Genomic DNA, 23,417 nt, shown 5'->3' with positions numbered 1-23,417 from the left:
CGGACCACCCACGGACCACCCACGGAGCCGTGGACCGCCCGCTATCACCCACGGAGCCGCCCGCTCTCGCCCGTGGAGCTGCGGGCCGCCCGCTATTACCCACGGAGCCGCGCCACTTGTCCTCACCGGGCCCCAGTTGACTGCGGGCCCCATAGCGACTGCATATGTTGCTATGGCGGTAGTTCCGCCACTGGGTAGCGCCATTTCTACTTTCTTCTTCTTTCTTATAAGTAATTTGTAGGGGCAGCTACAACCCCCTAGCATACGTAAAAGACCTTTTGGGACATTTATATATCCGTAGAGCAGTACCACTTTCTTTTTCTTCTTTATTAGGGGGGGGGGGGGGTTAGGGGGGTACCCTTAAGCTACCTGGGCCTACTACTAATGATTAGTGTCACAAATGACACCAGTACAGTGATCAGTAAAAAATCTGACAACTGCACTGGGTGACACTGTGACAGGAAGTGAAGGGGTTAACGGGGGGCGAGGGGGCATGACAAGCATACTTAGATTTACTGGTGTTAGTGTAGTGTTGGTGCAACTTACTGTGAGATGTCTCCTCTCCTCTCTCTGGAACGAAAAGAGTTCCAGGAGGAGAGATGACATCACTTCCCCTGCCTGTGTTTACACTTACAGGCAGGGAAAGGATTTCATTTGCCAGAACAAATCAGCAGGTCCAGGCCATAAATCATTGGCCTTGACCTGAAGATTGATTGGTGCTGGAACTGATCTGATGGACACGCATGCGGAGGGGGCACGCGGCCCCGTACCTGTACAGGTGCCATTGTGCAGCAATATATGTACGCAAGCTGGTCAGGAACCAGTTAACTTGAGTATAAAGGAATTAAAGGGTTTGTTACTCCAACACTTCATATTCCTGATATGTGCGCTGTACCATGTACTTGTATGAGAAAGTATCCTGTTCTCTTTATATTGCTTCCTTTACTCTATGTGAAATGTCTGGTGTTCCTGCTAGTCCTCTTGCTTTCCTTTTAAAAACTGACCACACTAAGCTCAGTGATGAGGCTTGTTCTGACATGCCCTGCTGCACAGCCATTCACTGGGAAGCTCAGTGTGCTGCTACTTCTCCCCCCCCCCCCAGCTTTTATGCAGCTCAGAACAGAGGGAATGGGATCACTTACTGTATGAAAATGGGAAACAAGTTATTTATAATGTTTTTTATTTCTACACAAAAATGTTTTTCATCTCATTTATATTTTAAAGTAAATAGCTTGTTTTACAAGATGATCATTTACAATCACTTTAAGGGTCGATTTACTGAAGGAGTAGAAAATAATCACTTAGTAAAATGAATGTGTATTTTACTAAATGTATGTTCAGCTGAGTTTAACCAGCTGCCGACCGGGCCATAGCCAAATTACGGCTACAGCATGGTCAGATAACTCTGAGAGGGAGTACTATGACGTTCCCCCAGAATCGCACACTCGGGAATGTCCGTGACACTATAGTGTCTTTGACACTATAATTATTTCTACATTTTACTTCTTTATTTCTTTCTTTGCACATAGCAGTTGTACAGAGAGGGACGCACAGTGCTGTTTGTAGGCTGGAGAGTTTTTTTTGTAAACAAGCCTTCAACCTAGATCAGGCATGCTCAAACCATGGCCTGCGAGCCAAATGTGGCCCACAACCTCAAACCTGTTGCAACCAACAAAGCATCCTTAGGGTGCATGCTGCTCTATGAAATAATTGCCAGGCCTCCATAATTCTGGCAACTGTCATACACAAGCCATCTGCTCCTAACACAGGGAGAGGGGCATTAAGCTGAGCTGATTACATTGAGTGTCATTCATACAGGGGTTCTGAGGCTGGATCCTCACAGTTGTGTGGTGAGCTTGGTGTCATTCTGGAATCATGTGAGAGCAATTATGTGTCATTTTATCTCTGCGTTATTAATAAATTAAAGCACTACTACGGTACTAGGGCATGTGCCTTCCTGATCTGTTGTTTTTTTGTTTAGATTGTGCATAGTCCTTGTTTTGGCAGTTCAAGGGATGGCTGCAAAGACCCTTATATAGTGAAGATTGCAGCACTGGTTTGGAGCTTTTTTTGGTTGGTCACACTTGAGTGTGAGAGTGGAATTATTGGTGATATGATTAATAAGAAACAGTGGGTAAATATCCAATGGGGACTGGTCCCACGGGAGATAATGATCTTGATTGTTTTTTAAAATCTTCATCCTGCTCTTAAAAATAATTTCATTGTGGCCCGTGACCAGTTACCAAATCTCTTAAGTGGCCCATGCGCTTCAAAATGTTGAGCACCCCTGTCCTAGATGTAATCACCCCTATTATTAGCAGTCATGATGATAAATGATCAGAAAACACACCTTAAGAGGAGATATTAATACACATCATTATATATTACCGCAGTGATTCACGCAATGTTCGTGCCCCAATGACATCAGTTATGAGGAAACACCTTGGGGTGGAGCTAATGCATATGACGTCGCCATGCCTGCCTTAAATGTGTGAGTAGTTTTATGTATTCTTGGATTATTTTAAGTCTTATACGGTTTTACACTATGAGAGTCTCCCTATTCTAATTTTATTGTGAATCTCGTGAAATATATGGATGTTATTGACTCAACATATACTGGAGATTGGGAGATACTATGGTATTTCAGCCAAGTGGCGTTTGTTGAAGCCCTCTATGATGGGATTATCATTTACACACCAATCAAGTGGTGACTTTGCAAATAATTGGGTCTGTCACAATATTTGTACACATTTGTTTTTTACATATTTGCTATTGGACTATATATGTTTTTCTCCTTTGGACTTCACTGTTATTTGTTTTAATACTTTGTCTTCACAATATCATGGATAGCATGGCGAGTTATTTATTCCTTTTTGTTATACAGTTTGTCTGACTGCTTCTTACAAGCAGCTTCATCTTTCACCTTTTAAACAAAAATAGAAATATTAAATAAACCACCTAATCAGCGACAGAATCAATATACTGTACATATATAAATATAAATAAATGTGCAAATCTAAAAACTGTGCATCAGTAAATAAATAAATGTGCAAACACAATGGTGCAAAAATATTGCAATGACTAAAGTGCAAAATTGCATATAACATGGGTTGTTAGTCCAATATCATAAAATGTGCAAATATCGCAAAAAATATGTGACACAATCACAGTGCAAAATAGGAAAAAAGAAAGTCCATGTGCAACTCAAGTGTTCAAAAATAATCCAGTGTTGTTCAATGACTTGATATCCAATAGTGACACTTCATAAATAATCATGCAGTGTTTTCACAGATGCAAGCAAGCTCCACAGATATATCGCTCCACCTTCAGTGCTCAACAAGTGCACCCCCCGTTTCCTCCAGCCTCTCACCTTAATTCAAGACCCCTCAGGGTCAAAAATACTTGTAAGGGGAAATTGCTGTTTTTTCTTCTTCAGATGACTCGTTCAGCCACACACTCAGACCATAATAAAACCGATCATGGGGGAAAGAAAGGGGAATCTCATGTGTAGTATTGCAAACTTTAATAAAAATATGTAAAATCCACACTTACATTTAAAAAGCTGTATCGCGCTTGTAAACAAAGGAACTTCCGGTCTCGGCCACGACCAGAAGTGACGAATGTGACACCTGGCTCCTCCCTGATGCGTTGCGTCACAGACACGTGACTTTTTGAAAAGACCTGGTCTAATGAAGAAGCTGTAGCTTCGAAATGCATTACCATTCCTCGCCACTGTGAATAATCACATTTCCTGTTCCTGTGAAGTCACGGCCAGCTGCTTCTTGTTTCATGCCTCCTGGTTCCCAGCATTCTCTGGATCCCTGTAAGATCACACCAGTGCCCCAGGCTGCAAAGGGAAGACTTTTATGAGACTCCAGGACTGGCGATTTTCACCACATACTGAACTCATCTAATTTAACCTGTTCTCTATAAACTTAAGAAGAGTAAAAAGTTCTCTTAACATTTTATTGCCATCTATGGTCCCATTGAGAAGATTTTACTTCTGTGACAGCGGGACAGGAAACGAGAGCAGCACTCGTCACCAGGATAGGAAGACACTGATTAAGGTTCTACCTTTTCCCATTTTACTGCAAAAAAAGTTTTTTACATATTCTGTGGCCTTAACGTCTCAACTGGTGGAGTATCTGGAGAGAGAGGCTCGCTGTGGACCCCAGGATTGTCCATCTATAGTACCTGCAAAAGCGTTTTTGATCTCACTTAACCCTGAGATCTTGTGCTCTGGTAAGCGGCCCATATTACCTATTGGTGGAGGTGCTTCAGCGGAATTCTGGTCACACGTTTTTTCTTATTTGGTGTTACATCTTACTGCACATTGGTTCGTCCAGAGAGAACAAACTTTTTTCGATTTATGTGGACTTTTCATATTCACTTTATCCTAATTTTCACACACTGCATGGAGTTATAATTTGTTTATGTATTTTTATATTTAAGTGGGGTTTTGTATGTTTTATTTATTTATGTATATCTATTTTTACTCCAGGTATATTTGTTAATATTTGGGGAATGTAATTTAGATTTTCTTTTTATGCATTAATTTTTTGGTGACAGAATAATATCTGTGATATATCAAATTTTTCACATATTATTCTTTACATCACTTTTATATATTTAATTCAAATTGCACTTTTACCTGATTCACTTTGGTTTTTACATCAATGTAGGGTTTGCATAAAAAATTAATACAAATTTTTTACACGCTAAAATTTGAATTATATTTGTATATATTTAGCGCAGCTCCCCATTGTATACAAAGTCTGATTGTCGTTAGTATAACGATTTTGAGTTGCCGCTTAGCAGGTAGTTTTCTTTGAATAGCGCATTTTCTCATTCTTTTTTATTTGTGGACTTCTTTATGCTCAAGAATTTCCTCATTTACTAGGAACAAGTACTATTGGCCATGTGCCATATGTTACTCAAACATCAACATATTTCTATGATTTTTTTTTATTGATGTTTGCACAACAAAATATATATTTTTAAATATAATTTGTGTTTTGGTGCTCACCTCAGTGACAACCCCATATCCTTAAAAATCCTATCCAATATATGAAAGGGAGTATTTCCTCCCAATCCTTTGACTCCACTAGAATTACTGGGATGTGGATATGATTGGTTGTCCCTAGAACTGGCTAAACGTTAATTAGCAATTTGAAGATTTGTGAATACAGGCCAATACTGTTTACTTACTTTATATACACATTGTACTATTTCACTTCATTTTTAACATTTAGCATTTATTTCATCAATCAATCAATTGTTTATTGGATTATGACCAGTATATACACACTGTATTAGTAATGGTCTACATATTAATCATATGCCACTATTTGTATTGCATCCTGAATTTTATTTTAAACATATAAGAGCATATAAGTGCAGATCCTAAACCTAATAAGCTTTCAAAAGGAAAAAGGCAGTGGCAATTACACTTAAAATATATTAAATATATTACTGTATATAAAAGAGCTCCAAATATTCTTTTAAAACATCTCCATTTAGATTATGTTGGCCATCATCCTAATGAAAAGTATTGTTTTCTAAAACCAGAATCAAGGTTATTGCCTTTGTTTACTTGTTTATGTACATGGCCAGTATCTCCTAAGCAATCTGCTGATCAATAATACTTAGAAACTGACAATACAGTTATTTCCAGTAATCAGAGCCAATTTCATTGTTGCTATTCCATTAATTGCAAGTCAAAAGCCAACACTCTCTACCTTCTGTGAATGTTGGAGTTGGTGTATTGATTGTAGGCTTATGAAAATGAGCATGGTTAGTTCTGGCACAAGACCTGCAACACTAAATGTTTTGGCACATGAGGTTTCAACACTAATAATTTGTGAATAATGTAATGACAGCTGCCTCGCTTATGCCATCTCCCAGGGGTAGACTGCATCAATTTTTTTTAGGTTGCAAAAAACCATACAGCTGTTACTAGTTTGAATTCAACTTTATTGTTTGTCCAGTATTAAATGAAACATAATCAACATTTCACAGCATTGATTAACTTAGGTGATTTGCCCACAGCAAAAAACATAAAGCATAAAATAAACATAAAATGCCTAATGTTTGCATCTATAACAATACAAACAAAATCTCTAGCTAGCAAGAGAATGGACCTTGTATACAACCCCCCCAAAATAGTAGTTTTTATTTGTAAAAAATGCCACCACATTTCTACAGAACAAAACAGTTTGACATTATCATGTTTTAACATCACCCCCAGCTAGCACCAACCTCATCTGCAGATGTTGCTTAAATTGTCCCCTCCGCTCCTCCCAGGACCTCCTGCTCTCTAGCTTCTTTGTTACTTCCTCTCATGCTTGCCTTCAGGACTTCTCCAGAGCCTCTCTCATACTCCGGAACTCCCTGCCCTGGTATGCCCAATCAGCCCCTAAACTGTCCACCATTAGGAGATCCCAGAAAACTCACTTATTCAGGGAAGCCTATCCCACACCCACATAATAACTGTCCCTGAGCCACCCCCATCAAATCATCTATTTCCCTTTGTACCACCACCCCCTCCCTTTAGAATGTAAGCTCTATGAGCAGAGCCCTCCTGTCCCTTCTGTATTGAACTGTACTGTAATTGCGCTGGCCCCTTCTACATTGTAAAGTGCTGTGTAAACTGTTGGCGCTAAATAAATTGTGTATAATAATAATAATAATAATAATAATAATAATCATTTAGAGACTAAAATATTTTTGAAGGCGGCTGCCTCTTGAATCAAGAACAGTCACAGGGATGGCCAGAGAAGAAGGTAATGAAGTGAGATATGCACTCCATTGGCCTCACTGGTTTGCAGGTGAGACATCAGGGGTCTAATAGACCCCTGTTTTATTAAAGAGAACCTGTCACAAAAAAAACATCACAAAGGGGATGGTAATTACACATGTTACATATTGCTGCATATGCCAGGGAGAGGAATAAATCTAGGCCAATTATTCACAGTTGATTCTAAACTGATTACCTGTAGGGGCTTTTATAAGGTTGCCTATGGAAAAGTTAGGGTACTGAAGTTTGTCATCATATTACAGGTGCATGTCATTTTAAGGCTTGATATACTTGGTATCTATTTACTTGGTTCAACTTTATCTTGTATATTTTACCAAATATTGGGTAATATATTTATTTGCATGACCTAACATTAAAGCTGTTCTAAAGCCTTCTGGCCTGGATTGGGGCAGCTCTAGCTCTGGTCAGTTTTTCGGGAGGAACACAGGTTCCCCTTTCTCCCACCGGGGGGAACGGATAGTACTTCCCAAATGTAATTAGGTAGGAGAGATGGGAGCGAGGGTGGGGCCTGATGGCAAAGGGCTCTCACTAAGCTCCTAGATCTTCACGCCTTTCTGCCTGGGGTGGGGGCTGCTGTGGTCTGGGCTGTGGGTCAGGGTTACTTTGAAAAGCCTGTGGTGATGTGCCCCAGAAGTGGCAGTTCAGGGATGCCTTATATTCATGGTGAGAAATCACTCTGATGACACCATGGTCACTTCACCACAACACACGTTTTTCACACCTGCCTCTTGGGCCCTTTTGGCTAGGACCAGGGGAAATTTTTATTCCTGGCCGGAGGGCCGGCCATTGTATCCCACAATGGTCACTTTCACTCACTCTCCCACTTCCTTCTCCCCACTTTCTTTTTATTTAACCCCGTGTTTGTCACTTTTTTGTATTTTTATGTTTGGTGTGTCACAGTTTTGTCACGTGTGATGAGTAGGTTGTCGATCCTTGGGCCAACCCTGAAAGTCTTGGGAGGGGGTGGACATAGGCCTTCTGGCTTGGTTCGCCCTCTCTCTCAGTGGGGTCTCCCTTCGGGGGAGCCCTAACCGAGTACTTAGGTGGGTCTGTTTCGGCAGACCTTCCAGAGAAAGGTGGTTGTCTGGTTTCGGCCAGATGGACCTAGTATAGTACTTCAGTCCCCGTCTGGAGCCTAACGCCCCGGGGGATCAGGGTAAGGTTCTTCCTCATGGAGGACAGTGGTACACCCGTTGCACATTTTTGTGTTCACTCTTTATGTGTGTGTACTTTTTTTGCCACCGGGTGGAAGTTTTTGGGTGTGTTTTGCATGCCACTGGCTTTTCAAAAAAAAAAAAGTTTGTGTCACTGGACGCTACAGTGGGGCTCAAGAGTGAGCATGCATGGGAAGCGGCTTCATATGGGGGCACTGGACAGAGAGGAGGGACCAGGAGCTCTGGTGCGGAACATGAAAAGAGGAGGCCCTCTTCAGGTCTGGTATGGATTTTAAGGGGAACTCCACGCCAAATTTTTAAAAAAATGGCATGGAGTTCCCCCTAAAAATCCATACCAGACCCTTTATCCGAGCACGCAACCTGGCAGGCTGCAGGAAAAGAGGGGGGACGCGAGAGTGGCCTCCCCCCTCCTGAACCATACAAGGCCACATGCCCTCAACATTGGGAGGATGCTTTGGGGGTCACAGACCCCTTAAAGCATCTTGTCTCCATTTTGATGAGGACAAGGGCCTTATCCCCACAACCCTGGCTGGTGGTTGTGGGGGTCTGCGGGCGGGGGGGCTTATCAGAATCTGGAAGCCCCCTTTAACAAGGGGACCCCCAGATCCCCCCTGTTTGAAATGGTAACGGGGTACAAAAGTACCCCTACCATTTCACAAAGAAAGTGTAAAAGAATGTTAAAAAAGACAAACACACTTTTTAAAAAGTCCTTTATTAGAAATGAAAAAAATGAAAAAAAGGATTCCAGCGGTGGTAATCCACTCCGAACACCCCAAATTGTTCACTGTTCTCCGAACAGGTGAACAGGCAATGTTTGAGTCGAGCATGAGTTCGACTCGAACTCAAAGCTCATGCCTATAAATAACATATATAACAAAAACAATACTTTCTTTCTAAGGCTATGTACACATGATAGGATTTTCCGACAGCAAAACCGTGGATTTTTGGTGGCTCAAACTTGTCTTGCATACACGCGGTCACACAAATGTTGTCAAAAATTCCAAACGTCAAGAATGCTGGGACATACAACACGTACGACGAGCCGAGAAAAACTAAGTTCAATAGCCAGTGCGGCTCTTCTGCTTGATTCCGAGCATGCGTGGACTTTTAACAAAAACTATACTTTTCTTTGTTTTTCTAAGGCTGTGTACACATGCTCTGAATTTCTGACAAGTCTTGAAAATTTGAGAACCTGCTCTCAAACATTTGTTGGCGGAAATTCCGACAACAAAATGTTCTATGGAGCATACACACTGTCGGACTTTCCGATAACAAGCTCACATCCAACATTTGTTGTGAGAAAATACTATCTTGTGTATGGCCCATAACGCTCTAAATCTGGCGGCACATTAAAGTGGCATTTCTAAACAGAATTATCTCCTGAGTTTGGGTAGTATTCAGTGACCTTTTTTTTACTTTAGACATTCATGAAATTATTTAAATATTTCCCTCCTGATCAAATTTTGCCCTTCTGATCAAGCATGATCAAGCATGAATTGCTTATTTCTTACAAAATGAAACTGAGTATTGCTTACTTTAATTAAGGGCCCTTCCTCCCCAGTGGTTCTTTGTTTTGAGGACCCTCCCCCAAAGCCATTTTTCTTGCTGCTCCCCAGCCAGTCTAGTTGTCACCCCTCTAACAAAATGTCATCATGGTTTTCATTGTATATGAAGATTTAGTCCGTGCCCCCATTCCAGCACTGAGTGCCGGTTCACACTAGTGCGATGCCAGACATTGCATGTAATTCGCAGCGCACTGCTGTTCACATTACATGCGATGTCTGTGCGGGTGCAATGTCAGCCATACAGATAGCATGGCTGATATCGCACCGCATTAGGTCCAAACACGCACAGAACCCTTTTTTCTGTTCGTATGTGTGTTCAGACATATGCGATCCGATTCATGTCCGAACTGTCAGTTCGCAGTGCGATACGCAAACTGAAATGGGGGTGTCGTTAACATATAATGACACTCCCCAGCAGTTCTTATATGGCAGTGTGAACTGCTGTGCATGTCTGGAGCGATGCGGAAGCCCGCACATGATTCGCAGGGTTCTCGCATCACGCTAGTGTGAACCGGCACTTAAGAACCTCGATTAAGATAAGCATTACAAAACTCTGTGAATTCAACCCCTTTTAAAAATGGCATTAAATCCTTTATGAGCTTGAGGGAGGAGCATTTTAATAATTTTGTGATATAGTAATGCCGGAAAACCACAACGCTAACTCATGCATTATAAGAAAATTCAAATATGTTCAGACATCTGTGAAGGAGCTGGAAGATTTTGCTTTTAAATAAAATATGTGCACTGCATTATTATGAGGATATAGATGTGTTTAACCAGCTGTGCCAATCATATTTGGAGTGGGACATTGTTTCATAATGTTTGTAATGTCTTACCCTTAAAACAAATTACTATGGTAGAAAACACAATATTGCAGCAAAGCTTGTTTAACATATGAATTTGCTCATGGGAAGAAATGTAACACTTTTTCTATTTAACCTTACAGAATCATTTCTCTACTGCTATCTATTTTACAATTGTATAAGGTTACTATAGCAGCTTGATCTACACACACACACACACAATATATATATATATATATATATATATATATATATATATATATATATATATATATATACACACACACATTTTTATATATGGATAACATTATTACATACAGTAAATCCATGTGATTTTCAGTTAAACTTTAACAGATGGTACTAATAATAGAAACACCTGTCCTGTATTACATTCCTGCTGACAGAGTCAACCATCAGACGTTAAACATTTAATATCTGACAATTTCTCATTGTAATACCATATACTTTTCTTAGCTAAACTGGCATAGATATACTAATACAATATATATATTTTAATAACCAACAATATAAAAAAGAAGAAAACATAGTAGATACAGTTGTATGAGCCATCTTATTTCAGAGGTTATCATTATGGTGGCAGAAGTCAAGGTGGTCTTTTTTCACCTGGCACCTCATCTTCCACTTGCTACTAATAAGTGGCGCTGCCCCCTATCCACGCATCCTACCCCCTAATCTACATGCAGGGTGCTAAACACATGGATTCCAATGGGTTTTTTTTTTTAAGCACATGATTAGAGCCAGAGCTCAATTCAAAAAAGGATGGGCTCGGAGCACAGAGCAGTGCTCCCCGAGCCCACCCAGTTGTGTGACAATAGTGAAAGAATATTTGCTATTATCTTCCTGATTTTCCTCTCAGTCAATCAGGAAGTGGGTCGGTCTTGAGACTGACTGGCTGAGAGAAGAAGCGATCCTATTGGCCGCCTAGAACAAGGATTGAGGAGGAGGAGGAGACGTAGGGGAAGCACTGCCCACTAGTTACAGTAAATGGGATAAGTACAGGGCTAGTGACTGACTAACCGACTGACCTCGGGAGGGGAGGTCAGGGAGGGCAGGTGGCCCGGCCGACCGATCAAAAAATATACCACCAGCCACCACTGCTACTAATAACTCCAAAGAAACAGTGTAGATGTTCAAAATCACTATACCTGTGTCTCTCAATATCTAAAGAATCAGCAATGTAGAATATAGTTAAGGGTCTTTATGTCACGGTGAGTCAATATTATGCTGTTTTAGATACAACTTAAAGGAAAAGCACAGCCAAAGCTCATTTGGCTGGACTTCTCTTGTGGATCACAGGAGTGCAGTTCATTTTGCACTCCTGTCACCTATATTCAGCAGACAGCGGGCTGAAGTCTGCTGTCAGTTGATGTCACAGAGCCGGTCTAGGCTCAGGACTAAGGATGAGCCGAACACCCCCCTGTTCGGTTCGCACCAGAACCTGCGAACAGACCTAAACTTTGTGTGAACTTTAGAACCCTATTAAAGTCTATGGGACTCGAACGTTCACAATCTAAAGTGCTAATTTTAAAGGCTACTATGCAAGTTACTGTCCTAAAAAGTGTTTGGGGACCTGGGTCCTGCGCCCAATGCAAAAAAAAGTTTTAAAAACGGCCGTTTTTTCAGGAGCAGTGATTTTAATAATGATTAAATTGAAACAATAAAAGTGTAATATTCCTTTAAATGTCGTACCTGGGGGTATCTATAGTATGCCTGTGAAGGGGCGCATGTTTCCCGTGCTTAGAACTGTCCCTGCACAAAGTGTCATTTGTGCAGGAAAAAAAGTCTTTTAAAATCACTTGAAGCTATATTGTCGGCTCCCGTAATACAGAGAACACTCAATGAGTGTTCTCTGTATTAGCCAACAATTCATTCATTCATTGATTAAAAAAAAAAGCGTGGGGGTTCCCCTAAATTCAATTACCAGGCCCTTCAGGTCTGGTATGGATATTAAGGGGAACCCCGCATCAAATTTTTAAAAAAATTTAAAAAACCATACCAGACTCTTTATCCGAGCACGCAACCTGGCAGGCCGCAGGAAAAGAGGGGGGGACGAGAGAGCGCCCCCCCGCTCCTGAACCATACCAGGCCACATGCCCTCAACATTGGGAGGATGCTTTGGGGATCTGTGACCCCTCAAAGCACCTTGTCCCCATGTTGATGTGGAGAAGGGCCTCACAACCACCGCTTAGGGTTGTGGGGGTCTGTGGGTGGGGGGCTTATCAGCCCCCTTTAACAAGGGGACCCCCAGATCCTGCCCCCCTGTTTGAAATGGTAAAGGGGTACAAAAGTACCCCTACCATTTCACAAAGAAAGTGTAAAAATGGTTAAATAAGACAAACACACTTTTGAAAAATACCTTTATTAAAAATAAAAAAAATAAAAAAAAGATTCCAGTGGTGCTAATCCACTCTTGCTATCCAGCGACGGATCTCCGGGGTCCAGTGATGGATGATCATATCCAGCGACGGGGGATCTCTCACTCCAGCGCTGTCCATACATCCGTCTTCTGTCTCCACTGCGGAGACACTGCAGGGATCCCAGCGCTGACGTTTCTTATATATATGACCCCGCCCCCTCTGACGCTGGTGAGGAAAGCTATGGGGTTCCCCAGTGACGTATGGGTGACCCCGCCCCCCTCTGATGTAACGGAGGTTTCCGTTACATCAGAGGGGGCGGGGTCACCCATACGTCATTAGGGAATCTCTGGCTCCCCTCACCAGCGTCAAAGGGGCAGGGTCAGGTGACGGGTGGCCCCGCCCTCCTAATATAAGGAACGTCAGCGCTGGGATCCCCGCAGTGTCTCCGCAGTGGAGACAGAAGATGGATGTATGGACAGCGCTGGACTGAGAGATCCCCCGTCGCTGGATATGATCATCCATCACTGGACCCCGGAGATCCGTCGCTGGATAGCAAGAGTGGATTAGCACCGCTGGAATCTTTTTTTAATTTTTTTTATTTTTAATAAAGGTATTTTTCAAAAGTGTGTTTGTCTTATTTAACCATTTTTACACTTTCTTTGTGAAATGGTAGGGGTACTTTTGTACCCCTTTACCATTTCAAACAGGGGGGCGGGATCTGGGGTTCCCCTTGTTAAAGGGGCTTCCAGATTCTGATAAGCCCCCCGCCCGCAGACCCCCACAACCACCACTCAGGTTTGTGAGGATGAGGCCCTTCTCCACATCAACATGAGGACAAGGTGCTTTGAGGGGTCACAGACCCCCAAAGCATCCTCCCAATGTTGAGGGCATGTGGCCTGGTACGGTTCAGGAGGGGGGGGCGCTCTCTCGTCCCCCCTCTTTTCCTGTGGCCTGCCAGGTTGCGTGCTCGGGATAAAGGGTCTGGTATGGATTTTTAGGGGGGCCCCCACGTCAATTTTTTTAAAATTTGATGCGGGGGTTCCCCTTAATATCCATACCAGACCTGAAGGGTCTGGTATGGATATTTAGGGGGACCCCCATGTCAATTTTTTTATCAATGAATGAATGAATTGTCGGCTAATACAGAGAACACTCATTGAGTGTTCTCTGTATTACGGGAGCCGACAATATAGCCACAAGTGATTTTAAAAGACTTTTTTTCCTGCACAAATGACACTTTGTGCACGGACAGTTCTAAGCACGGGAAACATGCGCCCCTTCACAGGCATACTATAGATACCCCCCAGGTACGACATTTAAAGGAATATTACACTTTTATTGTTTCACTTTAATCATTATTAAAATCACTGCTCCTGAAAAAATGGCAGTTTTTAAAACTTTTTTTTGCATTGATCCATGTCCCCTGGAGCAGGACCCAGGTCCTCAAACACTTTTTAGGACAGTAACTTGCATATTAGCCTTTAAAATGAGCACTTTAGATTTCTCCCATAGACTTGTACAGGGTGTTCCGGCTTTTCGAATTTGCCGCAAACAGCCCAAATTGTTCACTGTTCGCTGAACAGGCGAACAGGCAATGTTCGAATCGAACATGAGTTCGACTCAAACTCGAAGCTCATCCCTACTCAGGAAGGTTTGCGACTACCTCCTCCACAGCCCAGGGCTCCAGTGATCATGGGGGGCAGAGCAGAGAGGTGCTGACTGACAGTCTCTTTTAGTAGTGACATGATTTTTTCATCAAATAGTTTTTGAGCCAATTTGTCCGGTAGATATAAATTGCCCAGTAGTTCTCTGAAGCAGTCTCTGTCACCGCTGAGGGAGCTGACATGTTCCATCTGCGTTTTTTCCAGGTTCGCGGCTTCGGCGCTGTAAGTGGCCAGAGCAGTGATGAGCGCGGGAGTCCTCTTTCCGGTAAGGAGCTCTGATTTTCCGGCAGCATCCACCGGACCTTCAGAGCCCATGCGCTGTTAACATCAGTGGCTGCATGCAAGGTGAATAGCTCCTAAACCGTACAGGTTTAGGAAATATTAATTTTAGTATATTATACTAAATATTTCTAGTAGAAGAAGCTAAAATGCTCTCTCGGACCCGAACCAGCCATATAGGAGGATAGAAAAAAGGAGGGGGCTCTAATAGTGTGTTATCCTTAACCACTTCCCGACCAGCGCACGACGATGTACGTCGACAGAATGGCACGGGCAGGCATATTGGCGTACGGGGGTCCCGCGCTGGTCGGGACCCCCGTGAGTCCGGTCGCGGGACCCGCAGACTCGATCGCCGCGGGCATCCCCGCGATCGTCTCACGGAGCGGCCGAATGGAGGAAATGCTGTATAAACAACATTTTTCCATTCTGCCTAGCAACTAGTGACGCTGATCTCTGCTCCATGTGATTGGAGCAGAGATCAGTGTACACTAAATGAAAGCCCAACCCCCCCACAGTTAGTAACACACCCCTAGGAACACTTAACCCCTACACTGCCACCCACTGGTTAACCCTTTCACTGCCAGTGTCATTTACACAGGAATCACTGCATTTATATAGCAGTGATTACTGTATAAATGACAATGGTCCCAAAAATGTGTCAAAAATGTCCGATGGGTCCCCCACAATGTCGCAGTCACAATAAAAATCGCAGATCGCCGCCATTACTAGTAAAAAAAAAAATAATAAAAAATTATTAATAAAAATGCTATAAAACTATCCCTATTTTGTAAACGCTATAACTTTTGCGCAAACCAATCAATAATCGCTTATTGCGATTTTTTTACCAAAAATATGTAGAAGAATACGTATTGGCCTAAACTGAGGGAAAAAAATGTTTTTTGATATATTTTTGGGGGATATTTATTATTACAAAAAGTAAAAAATAATGCGTTTTTTTCAAAATTATCGCTCTATTTTTGTTTATAGCGCAAAAAATAAAAACCGCAGGGGTGATCAAATACCACCAAAAGAAAGCTCTATTTGTGGGAAAAAAAGGACGTTAATTTTGTTTGGGAGCCACGTCGCACGACCGCGCAATTGTCAGTTAAAGCGACGCAGTGCCGAATCGCAAAAAGTGGTCTGGTCTTTGACCAGCAAATTGGTCCGGTCTGAAAGTGGTTAAACACTGTTAGGTTTATTTATAAAAAGGTTCATACAAAGATTTAAAAAGAAGTTTGCCGGCAATAAAAAATATACAGCGATCACCCGTGCTCCCGGGGTCATGTATAGCATGGTGACGTGCGTAGCTTTATCCTGACATGTTTCGTCACACTTAAGCAGTTTCTCTATACAGTGGATGGAAAATTGGTGTTATGAGTGAGGAAGAATTTGGAGGTACATCCAGGATCAGAGTAAAGACCCCGCAGAGTGTTATATCTACAAATGTTAATGACCTTGCTACGGATAGGAGGTCCACCTTATCCAGTAAGGGTTTCCATCACCTTCTGGTGTGCACCCCAAGGACAGACCTACCCTTCACTCTCCCAGTGGTGGTGGAATCATCTTTTAATTTGCATTTTTTTTCCTCTTCTTTTCATTGTGGAATTGGACTTAATATACATCATATGTGGATTTTGCACATGTTGATTAATTTAATCATTTAATTAATTTTGCACTATATGGATTTTATGTGGACATTTCTTTTAATTATATTGTTGTTCAAATATACTGATTGACATTATTTATATTTACTTAATATTTATTTAAGGCAAATGATTTTGCACATTTGTTTTTGAACACATATATCAATTTATGATTGTAGGACTGAATTGAAGACAGACTGGTTTACAGGGCACTACTGTGGCTCTTCTACAATTAGGTAAGCAGTTAGTGAGTGAAGCAGTGCAAACCCAATAGCCTTTAATGAACAGAAAAATATTGCAGAGAGTCAAGGAGTCTCATATAGATGATCCTTTTTAATAATCAGAATAATACAATTTTCTATTACAAATATCCCAAACTGTTAGAGGTGTTACGAGACCACTTTATTTTTAAATCAATATGTAGCAGGAAATGTTTCAATTAATCTGTTAATTGAATTTCTTTTGATTTCTTAAAAATATTACAGCCACAGACAGGATATAACCAGGATTTTCACATATTGGCAGAAATATGTAACATGCTCTAACCCACATGCACCATATCAGTAAAATAGCCATAACATGTAGCTATACCTAAGAGTACAATGTTAAGGTATGGACACAGAGGAGCTCAAGACACACTGTTGTCACAGAATGACACAGAAAGTTACATGGTCACTGTGTGAGACACATAAGTGCAAGAGTCACTGAAGATCCGGAAGTCCCTTGTCTGGAGACACAGGAATCACTGAGCCATAAGAGCACATGGTTCTCTGGAGATGCTGGGGGTACCAGAGACAAGGACAATGGGTTCTCTACAGATATTGAGTTCACTGGAGACATCCCCTCCCACTTCTTGTAAGCCACACCCCTTATAGAATCCGCCCACTCCGTCCCCTGTATTACACTTGCTTCCACTCAGTGCCAGGATTATACAGCTCAGCATCACAGCACAGAGTATATAGCCCCAGTATCACAGGACAGAGTATATAGCCCCAGCATCACAGGACAGAGTATATAGTGCAGCCTCACAGATCATGGTATATAGCATGTCTCACAAAGCCTGGTATATAGCATGTCTCACAAAGCCTAGCATATAGCATTTCTCACAAAGCCTGGCATATAGCATTTCTCACAAAGACTGGCGTATAGCATTTCTCACAAAGCCTGGCATATAGCATTTCTCACAAAGCCTGGTATATAGCATTTCTCACAAAGCTTGGCATATAGCATTTCTCAGAGAGAATGGACGGGGACGGGGATGGGGTGCTGATATAAGGTGATTCTGATATCATTGTGGTAAAATCAGCAGTAAGCATCCCCCATTAGTTCAGTCCTCTTATAGCAGCACCAGTGGCAACTATGGTGTGAATGAGCCCCTCCTGTAGCACTGCCACTGATCAGCAACCCTTCTTAGAAAATGATACCCCCGTTGGATTATTGGAGTGAGTCCCTTAATAATAGCAACACCCCCCCCCCCCCCAGAGACCCCATTAGCTCTGAGTGAGTCCTTATATGTATCAGCACCCCCTGACCCCCACCAATGGAGACTTCCATTAGTGAGAAAAAAACCCTTACCTTCCTGGAGTGCAGTGTGAGCAGCATTAGCCTAGTGCTGCATTGACAGGGCCCAGGGGAAAGGGGGACCAGAACGGGACCAAACTAATTGCCACTGCACCATTAGCCCTGCTGGAGTGGCGGAAGGGGGAAGCGTGCTGCTAGTGGGAGAGAGTGCAGTTGACGATCGGCACATTGAGGTGGGGGGAAAGGAGCAGCCCCCCACCAGTGCCAGCACCCCGTCAGCACCAACAGCCCCCCCTGAATCTGTTCTGCCCGCTCTCCAGAGTCCCGCTGCTCCACTCCGCTCCGGTTGCAATGCTGAATGCACTGCACACACTCTCCCATATGTTAGCAGCCAAAAACACCTTCAAGTTCCCCCGCTCTTACCCCACTGAAGATACGGGTCTCGGAGCAGGGAACTTGAAGGTGTTTTTGGCTGCTAACACATGGAAGAGTGTGTGCAGTGCACTCAGCATTGCAACAGGCGTGGAATGGAGCGGCGGGACTCTGGAGAGGAGAGAACAGATTCGGGGGGGGCTGCTGGTGCTGGCAGGGTGCTGGCACTTGTGAGGATGCTGGTGGGACTCTGGAGAGCGGATACAGCTACGGGGTGGGTGGGTGGGTGCTGGTGTGGGGGCTGGAGGTATGATAAGCCACACTTACCTTCAATGGCGCCGCTCCTCTGTGACGCCACCACATGCACTCCAATCGACTCACCCCACTGTGGCTGGAAGTAATGTAAATGGCACACATCCACTGTCCTCTCCTCCAGTCCCTGCCGCACCAATCCCATAGACACAGCTTGCACCCTGCACACGCCCTAAACACGGGCAAATCAGCGTCCCAGCCTGCAATCAGTTGATTGCAGGCTGGGAAGCTTCCCATAGACTGCCGCATGTCCGGCGCCCGTTCACTCTTAAAGTGACTTTTTTTTCTTTACAGCTTGGGGGGGGCAATGCCCGAGCGCCCCCTATGGATGGGCTGCCATTGCACACAGGGGTCACTGGAGACACTCTACCCTAATTAAAAGTAATGTGTTCTGCAGCTAGAATGTAACCAGCCATTGTGTTGATTGCTTCTGCCTGTTACTGTTCAGTGTGGGAAGGACAGTCATTGAGTTATTTGCTGGACTCATTAGATTCCCAAGTTCTGTGTTTGATGGTATGGTTTGAGGAGATGATAAATATTTGGCACACCTTTCCTGATAGTATATTCCCTTCTGTGCTTCTGTCTGGAGAGGACATCAAAATAGAGTTGTTGAAGAGGATTTGCAAGAGACTAGTCGTACCAAGAGCCACAACTTGAAGCCTTACCACCACTCATCTAAGTACAGGTGCTGGCACACAGCTTGGACCATATCACTCTGAATAAAGAGCCCCTTACTGTACTCCCAGGCATAAGGAATGTAATAGACTTTCTTCATTTGTCAAGATTGTTTATACCAGTTGCTGTAGCAGTAGAGGGGTTCACAGGTAGTCAGTTGGCAACTTACAAGCAAATCTCCCCAGTGAATGATGTCACCTGGTGCGGTAAAACATGTGGTAAGACATGGTGTCATCCCCACAATACTTTTTTCCCATATAATACTGCATGTAATGGTATTAGTAGTGCACTGAGCAACTAGCAACTAGTAAATTTGAATAACAATATCATATGAAAATAATAGAACTCAAAGCTTAAAGCTGTTAAAGAACTGTGTGTATTTTAACATTAAACTTTACTTAAATAATGGATAATTAAATTACACAAAAATGAACAAGAACAAATAAACAAGCATTTAGTTAACCTCCCAACTTAATCAAAACTTTGCTTCCTGGCCTTCACAGCTGCAAAATTGTGAATATCATCAAAATCAATGGATTTCGCTAACTCAACTTTCAACTGATAATATTGAAAGATCAAAAAGCCTTGACTATTGTTCTTGAATAGTTGAATAGTTCTTATAAAGAACTATTGCAGAACACAAATAGTTCTTTATAAGTTTCAATTTTGAAAAGCTCCTTTCACATGAAGCCACAGACACACAGATTGTCAGAAATAATTTTAGACTCAGTGAAAGGGTTGGAAGAGATTCAATGAAGTCCCATTCAGCTATGAAGGTCAAAACTTGTAAAGCTGAGCAATCTTTGAAACAAAGTAATTAGAATGAGACCACTTATGCGCTAACCAAGCGAATAATCCAAAGAGATATATAGCTTCAAACAACTGGGAAGCTGCCAACACTCAAAATTGTGTCCCCACAAATAGTGAATAAATCAAGAAAAAAGTGTAGTGATGCCTTCAATAACCAACAAAATTCTCAAAAATATTGTGATAGTAAGCAAATCACAATGCAAACCAGAATATGTACTCTTGCCCAAAACAATAACAAAATTGCAGTGCACATAAATCTAAATGTAATAATAAAATGACTAGGTACTTTGCTGGGTTGTGAACAATATATCAGTGCTGTAAATCTCAACCAAAATAAGTGACAATTGCGTAATTATAAATTTTCAGTGCTATAATAAACAGAATATTTCAAAGTTAAATAAATATAAATAACCAATGAATATCTATAGCTGTATGTGCCCATAAGCCAAAACTATAATTATTAGGCCTCTTTCACACGGGGCGGATCAGTAAAGATCCGCCCCGTGATGATCCTCTCGCTCAGCGGGGATCGCTCCGTTGTCCCCGCTGAGCCGGCTGCGGACAGGGCGGTCTCCGCACACTGTGCGGGGACCACCCTGTCAGCTCTCCGCTCTCCTCTATGGGGATCGGACGAGCACGGACCGTGTGTCCGTGTTCATCCGATCCGCTCTGCAGACGGACAGAAAAATAGGATTTTCCTCCGTCTGCAGAATCGGACATTTGCAGAGGCGGACAATAGCGGGTGTCTGCGGATGCTCATCCGCAAACACCCGCTATCCCATAGGGATGAATGTATGGCCCGTATTTCATCCGCAAACGGATGGATGAAATACGGACATACCATCCGCATGTGTGAAAGGGGCCTTAGTCTTCCTATGTGGTATAATTCATTTCCAAGTGCTCAACTAGAGTGAATAAAGCTTCTTAGGAGTCCAATAATAGTGAAATAATAACACAAAACACAACAACTTCTTGCATGATGAGATCCGAGTCCTGTGAGAAACTGTGCTCCACCACCGTGCAATCTAGCAGCTCACCTTAGATGGGGACCTATACCCTCATATAGGCCAAACAGGGCTTGACATAAAGGTTTCCTCAGTTCTCCTTCTCCTTCTCCTAGCACTTCAGGCGGAAAATCCTCATCTCCAACAAGTATATTATGTAATATGTTATGTAATGGTAAAAACCACCATAGTGTAGTACTTTTTAAAAGGTAGGTTTATTTAAAAAAATAACCTTCATATATAAAAATTCCTTCTTTAGCATGACACACTATGCCAAGGGTGTAAAAGTGGTACTTCGGGTAGTTTCCTCCTGGGCTCTTCCGAACGCATTGTGTCACGAATCACAGGATAATAGTGAAATAATAACACAAAACACAACAACTTCTTGCATGATGAGATCCGAGTCCTGTGAGAAACTGTGCTCCACCACCGTGCAATCTAGCAGCTCACCTTAGATGGGGACCTATACCCTCATATAGGACAAACAGGGCTTGACATAAAGGTTTCCTCAGTTCTCCTTCTCCTTCTCCTAGCACTTCAGGCGGAAAATCCTCATCTCCAACAAGTATATTATGTAATATGTTATGTAATGGTAAAAACCACCATAGTGTAGTACTTTTTAAAAGGTAGGTTTATTTAAAAAAATAACCTTCATATATAAAAATTCCTTCTTTAGCATGACACACTATGCCAAGGGTGTAAAAGTGGTACTTCGGGTAGTTTCCTCCTGGGCTCTTCCGAACGCATTGTGTCACGAATCACAGGACTTCCTCAGGATTGGAATCGGGTGATCGCTGCCAGGATTAAATACAGTGTATGTTGCTATGGGAACACTACAGCCACCATATTAACTAATTATGAGTTTATCTTTTCATATAGCAGTGTAGATCTACATAGCATGCAGATGCTATGTAGAAGAGTCGGGTGACGTCACTTCCCCTTAATATCCATACCAGACCTGAAGGGTCTGGTAATTGAATTTAGGGGAACCCCCACATTTTTTTTATTTTTATGAATGAATGAATGAATTGTCAGCTAATACAGAGAACACTCATTGAGTGTTCTCTGTATTACGGGAGCCGACAATATAGCCGCAAGTGATTTTAAAAGACTTTTTTTCCTGCACAAATGACACTTTGTGCAGGGACAGTTCTAAGCACGGGAAACATGCACCCCTTAACAGGCATACTATAGACACCCCCCAGGTACAGAATTTAAAGGAATATTACACTTTTATTGTTTCACTTTAATCATTATTAAAATCACTGCTCCTGAAAAAACTGCCGTTTTTAAAACTTTTTTTTGCATTGATCCATGTCCCCTGGGGCAGGACCCAGGTCCCCAAACACTTTTTAGGATAGTAACTTGCATATTAGCCTTTAAAATTAGCACTTTAGATTGTGAACGTTCGAGTCCCATAGACTTTAATAGGGTTCTAAAGTTCACACGAAGTTTAGGTCTGTTCGCAGGTTCTGGTGCGAACCGAACAGGGGATGTTCGGCTCATCCTTACTAGTCATATTATTATTACATTTAGATTTGTGGGCACTGCAATTTGTTATTATTTTGGGCAAGAGTACTGGTTTGCATTGTGAGTTGCTTGCTATCACATTATTTTTGAGAATTTTGTTGGCTATTCAAGGTAGCTCTACACTTTTTTCGTGATTTTTATTGACCAATCTTTGTCTGGTTTTAGTTGTCTTCTCAATCTTGGTATCTCTATTAACAGCTCAATCTCATATATTTCATCATAAAAAATGATCAGTTTTGGAATGGACACCTTTAATTCTTCTTCAATGTCATATATGAGACTCTGCTTGAAAAGCCTGAACCGTGCCTGCACCTTCCATGAAGGCTCTTGATCTGATCTGGAGTTCATAATGGAAGTGATCAATGTGCTCAAGCATTGCCCTCTTATTCTCGTCTTGTAGACTTCCAGCATTCAGCATCACTTGCCTGTTCCCTTGCCTTCCTCTTACTAAACCTGGTTATTTTCAGTAAATGCTTTAAACTACTTTAGAAATAGTGAAAGATTAACATCAGGTGGTGCGCGATCGCCGAGATGGCTGCTTGATCTCAGCGCTCCGCGCCACCGGCCGTTTTACACCCGGCTAGCACGGCACCGCTACGTGTCAGACACCCAAAAATCAGCGTCTCAGGCACCGGACAACGACGGGCTCCCGCGGGAATGCACCGCTCGCAGAAGGGTAGGCAGAAAACCCCTAAACAGCATAAGATGTTACCAGCTGCAGTGAAGGGCAAGATGGTGCCGGAGCCTCCCGAGCCAGATGACACCACGAGGCTCTCCGCAGCAGCTCCTGTATCGTCCACTGACAGTCTGCTACAGTATCCCTCGGATCTGGTAAGCCCTGATCAACAGACCTCAGAGGACATGCTAAC

This window comes from Lithobates pipiens, unplaced genomic scaffold (genome assembly GCF_037356315.1).
Source record: "Lithobates pipiens isolate NorthernLeopardFrog02 unplaced genomic scaffold, aLitPip1_a1.2 Scaffold_22, whole genome shotgun sequence".
NCBI lineage: Eukaryota > Metazoa > Chordata > Amphibia > Anura > Ranidae > Lithobates > Lithobates pipiens.
The sequence above is the reverse complement of the archived record's forward strand: the minus strand, read 5'-3'. Positions refer to the sequence as shown.